A 9,278-nucleotide genomic window follows, 5' to 3' on the forward strand; every position below is an offset into this window, starting at 1 on the left:
TCGTCAATCCAGAGCTCGCAAGTGATATACCAATAAAGAGAAGGTTATTTCTGGACGTACCAGAGGGAAGTCGAAGGAGTGATCAAGCTCCCCCGAGGAACACCGCAAATCCAGGAATCACTATAGGCGGATCACAGGCTGGTCAAGGGCCAACCCATGAGGCCACGGATCAGGGTCATCATCAAGGCGGACGCATGCACAAAAGGCGGACCAGATCCCGTGAGCGGGGACGCTCCAAATCCCATTCTCATCGCAGACGTCGAGCTGGACCACCCCGCCAAGGAAGATTGCCTCCACCTCCTGAGCGAAGGGAGGTCGTACGCCCAGCTGGATCACCTCGCCCGGAGGTACCGCCACCACCACCAAATCAAGGAGGAAGCGGACGTTCCCCACCAAGAGGGCGTGGCAAAGGAGGAAGAAGATCACCATCAGATCCCTCATCAGAGTCTAGCTCATCCTCCTCTCAACGCAGTAGATCTCGTAGTAGGAGACGCCCTAGAAGGAATCAAGGCTCTATGGTTGATCAGATTAGAGAGGAAATACGTAGGAAGAATGAGGAGAATGCAAGGCACAATCCTTTTGTCAATAGAGAATCGCCCTTCACAAGGAGGATCGAAGATGAGGAAACCGATAGGCAGTTCAAAATCCCAAACATACCTGGCTAGTCAGGGGAAGATAATCCTGAAGCTTATGCGAGGAAGTACCGCATGTTGCTTAGACTTAACCGTGCCAGTGAAGCAGTATTATGTCGAATGTTCATAACCACACTAAAAGGACCGGCTTATGACTGGTTCCAATCTCTCCCGCCAGGGTCGATAGATAGCTGGGATCAGTTGAGCAGAGAATTTTGCACGAAGTTCGCAGGAAGTATCCCGCCAGTCGTTTCATCGCGAAAGCTCTTCGAGTTAAAGCAAAAAGAAGGCGAGTCTCTCAGAGATTACGTCAATAACTTCAACAAGTTATGCATTCGCGTAGTAGATGTGGATGTCTCCACAGCTGTTGAAGCAATGATAAAGAATACGACCTGCAAGAGTTTGCAAGAGGATCTAATCAAGCACTAACCGAAAACCACTACAGAACTGATGGAGAGGTGTAAGGATTTCATGGAAGTTGATGATATCCGAAGAGAATCCGTTTCTCCTCCCAAAAAAGGGAAAGGCGAATCCCGAAGACGGGATAGGGAAAAAGAAAAGCTCCCCGATTCATCCTCCAGAAGTAGGCGAAGAGGCTCCAGGAATAAATCAGCATATACGCCATCGTTTACACCATTAAACGCCTCTAAAAGTGAAGTGCCGATGTGGCTAGAAAATAGCCAACACAAACGGAGCATTTCATACCCCGAACCAAAAGGGGGGGAGTATACCAATATGGGGAGAAACCCCAAAAATTATTGCAAATATCACAGGAGGAATGGCCATGAAACGGACGCATGCTGGGAGCTGGCCAAAGAGATTGGTATACTCCCCCCCTTTTGGTTCGGGAAAGGCTTATTGAGCGAGGAAAGCTGGATTGTTCGTCCAGAATGATAAGAAAGGAGATGGTGATAAGCCAAAAGATGATTCAAAGAAAAAGGCTAAAGGTGTCATTAACGTCATCGCTAGCGGACCAGGATATCAGCCTACAGTGAAGAAACCGAGAACTGCCACCCTTGATAGAGCTTCACTTAATCGCCCATTTGTAGACATCGGTCCTGCGATCCCCCCGCATGCAGATGCACTCGTTATCACCATGATGGTGGAAGGATGGGAAATGAAGCGAGTGATGATAGACACTGGAAGTTCATGCAACGTCATCACTAGAGGGGCATTCGCCAAACTTAAAGTTGATCCTATCCAGATAGAGACCACCATCATGGACATCTTGGGTGTAACAGGCCACACAATCCAAACAAAGGGACATGTGACTCTGGAATGTGAGCTAGCGGATGAGGATCAAGCATGGATTGGAGACCTTGAATTCTCCATTATGGATGGACAATTAGCATACGACATCATCCTGGGACGCCCTTTTATCTCAGAAGTGGCGGCTCTAATATCGATACGCCATTTGACGATGTACATCCCTACGACCAAGGGAGGAGTGATGATCAAGGGGAATCAGAAAGTTGCTCAAGAGACATACTCAGCATCCTTATCAATTCGCCCACAGTCTAAGGATGATGAAGAAGATGAGCTTGTTACAACGGCCCTTGGAGATATAGAAATGCTCCTCATTGCGGATGGAAAGCAAGTGCGGATCACCAAAGGATTGAGAGCAGAAATCAAGGATGATGTTATAAAGATTCTCCTCAAGTCAAAGGACGTGTTCGCATGGAAGGATGAGATCCTCACAGGGGTCAGTCCAGACGTGATCACTCATAAACTCAATATCGCCGAAGATGCGATTCCTATAGCTCAGAAGAGAAGGAATCATGGGCCAGAGAGACAGAAAGTGATCGAGGAGGAGATATCTAAATTGAAAAGGGCAGACGCCATGAGGAAGTTATTTATACATAATGGCTGGAGAATGTGGTCCTGGTTAAGAAGGCGGGCGGATCATATTGCATGTGTATCGACTTCACGGAACTTAATAAGGCGTGTCCCAAAGACAACTACCCTTTGCCTTGCATTGATATTCTAGTTGATGGAACTGCAGGACACGCCATATATTCCTTCACAGATGTGAAATCGAGCTATCATCAGATTCCTATGGAGCCATCTGACAGAATCAAAACTTCCTTTGTAACTCACCAGGCAACCTATTGCTTTAAGGTCATGCCTTTTGGGCTCAAGAATGCTGGATCTACTTACCAACGGATGATGAACAAGATATTCGAAGGAAGAAAGGGTGACAACTTCTCAGTGTACGTGGATGAAATGATCATTAAAAGCACCTCAATGGAAAAGCATGCAGAGGACATAAAAGAAGTCTTTTCCTCCAAATTGTAAAGTATTGTGATGTAGTATTGTAATATTTCTTATTTCCTAAATAAGTTGCTTTCTATAGTTACTTTGTTTTTAACAAAGTAAAGCTTACTTTATTTTTTCCACTTTTCTTTAGCAACCTAATTTATTTTCCAATTTCAATTAACTTGTCCTATTTAATTTGAGATATAAATTAGTTTCTGAATATAATTTATAGGGTTAGGCTATGCTTACTTTATTTTTAACAAAGTAAGCCTTACTTTGTTTTTTTCACCATTAAATAGTTTTTTAATACATAAAATTTATTGATACTTGAATACTTAAATACATTTATTATAATATATTGTATATTTCCAATAGAAATAAAAGTTTATTTTAAAATTAATTTTTTTTTAAATATAAAAAAAACATATGCATAATTAATACTTATATACCGCTCTTAGAATTGTATATCTCATTTGCCATATTTTTATACACTTCAACTTTAATGAATATTTTTTTTAATAAGAAATCGATTAATGAGCACAATCGGGCCAACTTTAATGAATATTTAAAATATATAATATATGAAAACTATTCATAACCTTGAGTTTGAGGTGCATTGCATCATAAAGCCATCGTATTCCAAAGATAAGATGGATATAATTTCAAATAATTTGTTTCCTTTGCTTGGCTGTTTGTCACCGACTATGTGGACTTTCTTTATTTATTTATTTTTATTTCCAGCTTGCCGTTACGGAGACAATTACAATGACTAACACGAACTTGTTGAATCAGAATTCCTTTGTTGAATTTGACAAAGCAGAAATTATGAGAAAATCAAAATATACATATCAAACTTTTTTTTTTTCTAACAAGAATGCTAAGAATCCAAAAAAGAAAAACTTAACTAGATCTGAATAATTCGGTTCTAAATTTTTTTGAAATAAAAAAATGTTACATGACTCGTTTTTTTATATAGTTTGTCCAATTTTTCGGTTCGATACTCGTCAGACACACTTTAGGTGGATTCTTTCCTAATTAAAGTTTTCTGCTTACTTTTTTTTTTTTTTTTTTGATAAAATAGTTTTATGCTTACGATAGAACTTCAACTCGAGATCTAGTTCAAACAACTTGATACCCACCTAGTTTAAGCTCTACCTTCTCTCTAGGTCCTTCCTCAACACTTCCGCCGCCCCCCTCCTTTCCTGCCCTCTCCTTTCTTCTTTTTTTCCTTTTCACCCCCTTTCTTTGCACCGCCCCCTCCTTTCCTGCCCTTTCTGTTTTTCTTTTTCCTTTTCATCCCCTTTCTTTGCAAATCTTTTGCTCTTCCTTCACCTGTACCTTAAACCGTTGAGGAGGAAGAAGGATTCCTTCTTCCTCCTCCCCTTTTTTATGCTTTCCTAATTTTATTTTGATAGTTTTTATTTAGTTGGATTTCATATATTTTTTCAGATCTCTAACCTCGTTTGAACTACATCTGTTGTTCGTAATCTTTTCATTTGTAACCTTTTCTGGTTTAGCAAGAGCGGAAAAGGTAGACCTTATCCATAGACCACTAGATCTACGGGATTGCGAAAGAAGGGACTTAGATCCGAAAGTTCAGAATAGTTTTAATTTTGGAGAATGGACTACAAATGCTTTTCTGCGAACTTGGAGTTTTGAGAAATATATGACTTATCTGTTGTTATTTATGCTAGTGGTACCTTTTATGGTTTTTTCTGCTTTTTGTAGTCATGCTATTACCTTAGTGGATCATGTATTAGGCATTGCCTATACTTATGTACCTTACTGCTTTCTTGCCGTACTATCAATCTTCTTCTTATTTAATGAAATATTAGCATTATCATAAGAAAAAAATACTAGGCAATCTTAATTGGTTTTAGATGACTCATTTAATCAGTAGCCTGATTATTTCATGGTAAGTATAAACATAATTGATCTGTAAGGAATTGTCCTTAATCTTAGATATAATAATAAAAATTATTTTTGGAATTTTATTATCGGTTTATTAAATTTTTATTCAAATTGATTTTTTGACATGATATAACTACAAAATTATTATTATAGCTACTAGGGAGAACAAATTCAACATCCACGCGCAAAGCAATGTAATCTTAAACCTGATATCTACAATACTATACAATTTAAAGTATCATTAATAGAAGATGAGCTTGTTCATCGGATATGTGCAATTTCAAGTCTTACAGTGTGACTAGAACACCAGAAGTTGGAGGGTGACCAAAACATGAAATTGCACATACAAAAAATCTATCTTTCGCTAATGAGGTTTGTAATTACACTGTCTAATAAAAGTTAGGTTTAAACTATCTCCAAGAGACTTTTAGTCCGCTCTCTAAAATAATATAAACAATTAACTTTTAGTAGAGATGGCAACAGGTACTTTATACGCGGGTACCCAACAACATCCGATACTAACGAGATTATTCATACTCTATATAAAAATGTATGAGATCAAAACAATTACCGTGACGGGTATGAGAATAACCTTCGGGTACCCGTTACCCAATACCCGCCATATATTTCACTTTCATCCATTAGCTTTAACCATTGAGCCTGTTTATTTTTATTAATTAAGGTTGATTTAAAAAAAATTAATTTGGAATATTTGTCATATTTGTAGATGAATTATTTATGGATGGTTTATTAAATTTAACTTTTGTTAAATTTGTAATATGTTTTGCTTTATGTATTGATATTTTACGGATAAGGGTTTCCGTGGGTACCCGCGATTTAAATGGGACGGGTATGAGATTCATGAAGTATACTCGTTAAAGTAAACGGGTAATTAAAAAATAAGGGTAAGAGTTTGAGATTGACACTACCCGCGGATACCCTACTTGTTGTCATTCCTAACTTTTATCATTTAAGAGTATTAAAATATATATAATCTCCAACAATATTTCTCGTACTCATCCATTATTTATTTTTTAGTATAAAAAATATTATATACCGTTATATTTACTAAAAAATATTATATATCGTTATATTCACGGACTAAATTTGTAAGAATAGTGAAATCCCCTAATGTTGAAGGCATAAACCTTAACAAAGCTTCAAAGAGAAGATTATAATTTTGATTAATGAAAAGTTAAACATTACAAATGAAATAGATGAACTTATGTCATCTCAAAACCTAAAGTTCAAATTACATAAAAGGGCAATTGCATACAATTAAAATATGTAAAGCTTAAAGGGTAAAATGGGATAGAGGTAAAGGGGTGACATGGGTGGTAAATAAAGAGTGATAAATATTGTAATTGAAGGGTGACAAGATTGTAATTAGAAGGAAGTTGGAGTGAGGGGCAAGATTGATCATTTACAACATTTTAGAAGCTCACACACCGAGTGATGGTGACACATAGCGTGTGAGTCACCAAACTCGCCAAGTGAGGGTGCCACACGATGTGTAGCTTCCATTCTGTCTGTCGGAGTGTGAAAATCGCTCTTGCCCATTTCCAATTGCAACTTCACTCGGCGAGTGGGCAGTCTCACATGTCGAGTGCATGTTTTTCACCCTAATGTCGTTTTTCGCTCCCACTCTGGGTCTTGTGTTGGAGATGTCCGCATCATTCACTCCCTCTTGAAAAGAACTTGACCTCAAGTTGCTTGTTGAGTATGGATGAAACTCGTAGAGCTTGAGCGGACTCCAAAACCAAACAAATGTGTTGTTCGAAATGAATTCATGAAGCCCATTCCATAAGCTTCCAGATTCACCTTCTTCACACGAGCTTCCTCCCATAATCTACCTTGTGACTTGCCCCGGTTCTCATCCTCATTGACCTTTGTCTTCCACCTTCGACTGACATCAAATGGAATATCTTGTCGAATTTGGTCGAACCACTTCCCCACAGTTTTTTGGATGCTCTTCCAAACCCCCCACATTATTTCGAACGACCCAACCCCGAGCCTTTTTGGTCTCCATTCCACTAACTTAAAGACTCTCCACAACATTCTCCTGCTCATAGCCTACTTCAAATGGAATGTCCTGACGAAACATATCAACCTAATTCGGAGCGATCCCGTTAGCACTCTTAAAAAACCCAACATGACTTTGAGTTGAATATCCTCGGACTTCCTTATCACTCACTTCACTAACCTAACTACTATGCTCAACCTCTAATTTCCCCTTATCGACATCAAATGGAATATCCTAACGTCACTTGTCAACCCACTTCATAGTGATCCCAAGACCACTTGTATAAACAACATCCTTACTTTGAGTTAACAATCTCGGGACTTCTAAAATTGTCGCTTCACTAACTAGGCCATTATCCCGTCTATCTTGAATTTCTCACATCTTCTTTATATACCCGTGATGCCATTCCCATTCACCAAATACTCTATGAAGCTCACACTCTTTACCGCAAGGATACATCTCATAGACCCCTCATAGGGTGGATTCTTCCCCAACAAACACAACATATATCCTAACAAATACATTTCAATAAAGCTAAAAAAAAAACAAGTTCAGATTTTACCAATTGGGAGACTTATTTCTTCCGCATCATGCACGTGCTAGGAGTCTCGAGTCTTCCTAGAGACGCCATTCTTCTCTCTAAAGCTTAAGCCTCTTACGAGGAAGACTTAGTATGCGATCTCTGAGATCCCATGCAATATCACACGGTATCTTCACTAAAGGTAGAATGCCTCAAGGTTTCTCATTAAAGGACACATACTTGCCATCCTTGAATGTTGGTCCCACTTTATCACTCCCCTCAATTCCCTTCCAGAACTCACTCTCATAATAGTCAAGTTCATCATTTCTTTCTTGTTCATCCTCGGATTGGTTCTCCTTTTCATCAATCTCCTATTCGGGTTCATCTTCTTCATAATAATATGCAAATTCGTTACCCTCTTTTTCAAAAACCGATTCTTTCCCATAACCTCTCGTTTCCATCCGCTTCTCCCCATAGTTCAAGTTAATTACTCCATTAGCCAAGTTGCCCGACTTATATGATATGCTACATGCCAATATGTTTGAACCACCCGCATCTCTTCCATCACCATAACCATCAACCTCCACACATAAGGTTATTTCATCTTTCCCCTCAAAGAGACTATCAAGCCCAAAATCACTTTCCACTTCTTCAATATTAAGGTTCTCAGCTTCCTTAAATACACAAGTGAAAGTTTGCCTACAGACATTTTATCAAACACATGGGGAGCACCCTTCTCAACATGAGTTTCCCCAATGTTCTCACATATAAGCACTCATTCCTACCCATTCATACATTAATTCAAATTCTCATTTACCATTCCATTATCAACAAACCCACAATGAGAATCTAAATCACAATCAATGTCACAAATATCCAACTCCTCACTAGTAATAGGATTACCCACAACTTCAACATGAGAAATTGAAAGCTCGGGATTTACCTCTTCAATATGTAACAGATGAAAGATTTGGGATGACTCTTGAGGAGGAACTTCTAAGGTTGGTTGGAGGGAATTTCAGATCTCTACCCGAAGTTTCTTTAAGTTGTCGGCCATGTTATCGAAACATCTTAGTACTTTCTCATGGGCTTTCTTATCTCGTTCTTCCAAATGTCTATGTTCTTCCAAACACCTATGTTCTTCCGAACGCCTTCGTTCTTCTAAATGCCTCCGTTCTTCCAAACGCCTCTGTTCTTCATAATACCCCATGGATGTCCCTCTTTGTTCTCTCAACTTGGTTTTGAAATCTTCCCATCTTTTGTTGGCGACTTCAATGGATTCTTGTGATGAACTAGGTTGAACCATTACCGAAGAAGAAGTCTCGAGGAAGAAAAACAACTCGGCTCTAATACCAACTGATACTGATTAATATTGAAGGAAAACAAATCGATTTGATTCTTCGTTCTGCCCATATACCAGCTTCTTTACATATGAGTTCGAGCATGCTAAACACACCAAGAATTCAAATTCACATACGCTAACTTCAAACATACCAGCAATACCTTCATACGGAACGTCTCCAGTCCATCTCTGGTAAAATTGATCGAAATCTCTAATTTTTCCAGAATTAGGCATTAGAGAGAGATAGTGTAGGCATGTAAATAAGCTTGTTACAGATTTAAAGAGAAAGAGAGAGTGTGTAACAGATTAAAAGAGAGATAAATGGAAGAGATACAATAGCATGTAAATAATATATTGTTTAAAGGATAATGTAGTCCTTTTAGGTTAATTAGTCTATGCTAGTCTCAATTTTTTTTCGTAAAAATGGTTTGACTGGTCATTTATCGGAAGATTGCACTAAATTGTCCATTTATCATTAGGTGAGGTATATTTTTTGAAACCAAATGTAATTCAGGTATCAAAATATGAATTGAGGTATAATTACAATTGGTATAATTTACTCGTTATTTAATAAAGCCTTAACATCAATTACCT

The sequence above is a fragment of the Euphorbia lathyris genome, chromosome 5, assembly GCF_963576675.1.
Source record: "Euphorbia lathyris chromosome 5, ddEupLath1.1, whole genome shotgun sequence".
Lineage (NCBI taxonomy): Eukaryota > Viridiplantae > Streptophyta > Magnoliopsida > Malpighiales > Euphorbiaceae > Euphorbia > Euphorbia lathyris.